Below are 944 nucleotides of genomic sequence, written 5' to 3'. Positions count from 1 at the left end.
GGGCTTAAGATTTCTTTATTCATACAGTAACTGGCTTGATGTTATCTGTAGTGTTGTCCGGGAACTGGTTAGAATGTGAATACAGTACCTGGCCGGAGCAGTCATAAGCATAGGGTTTGACTTCTCCTAATATTTTATATATACTTATTTCTAACTTTACAGCATGAATTAATCTACCACATATATAACAGTGTACACAGCACTGTTCACATAGATGTACTGACGTGTACACGATATGCACTGCTGTTTACATGTATGTTAAATTACACACTCTCAAGTGTGAGTGTGCACAGCTCTGTGCTTCTAAGTGTACACAGATTCTACAAGTGCAAGCATGACTGTTTGGGACGTGTGTGTGTTAATGTGTATGACAATACACATATTGCTGTGCACAAAATACACGCAAGCAGATCTTGTGCTTGTAGGTATGTGTTCATTAGTAGAGACTGTACACAGGTGAGTGTCTGTGTGGCACACGTGTGAGGGTGTGGCAAGTTGAGTGTACACAAGTGTGTGCTACTGACAAACACCACCGTGCACAGGGGCTCTGTGCAGGTGAGCAGGTATGTGTGTGTGTCTACTAGCTCTGCGCATGTCCCTGTGTGCACACACAGGCTGGGCATGCCCAGAGACATAGCTCTAGATACACAGCTCCGTGCATCCAACTGCTGTCCCACCTAGAAAAGCAGACGTGTGTGTAAATATGCATTTGTGTGTGTGTCACTACCTAGGTCTGCTAACTGAGGTAGCCCCTGACTCTCTGTGTACACTCTATTCTTGTAAGGAGAAAAAAAATTGCCTCTACGTATGTTTGTCAAAAAGTTTATGTAAGGCTATGTACAGTGATTTCCATCAAATTTAATAGTGTTTAAGTTTCCATTAAATCTCTATAAACAGAGGTATCTATAATTGCTGTAATTCACTGTTGTTCTAACCCACGTTCC

Source organism: Geospiza fortis, unplaced genomic scaffold (assembly GCF_000277835.1).
Source record: "Geospiza fortis unplaced genomic scaffold, GeoFor_1.0 scaffold65, whole genome shotgun sequence".
Lineage (NCBI taxonomy): Eukaryota > Metazoa > Chordata > Aves > Passeriformes > Thraupidae > Geospiza > Geospiza fortis.
This window is presented reverse-complemented; position numbering follows the sequence as displayed.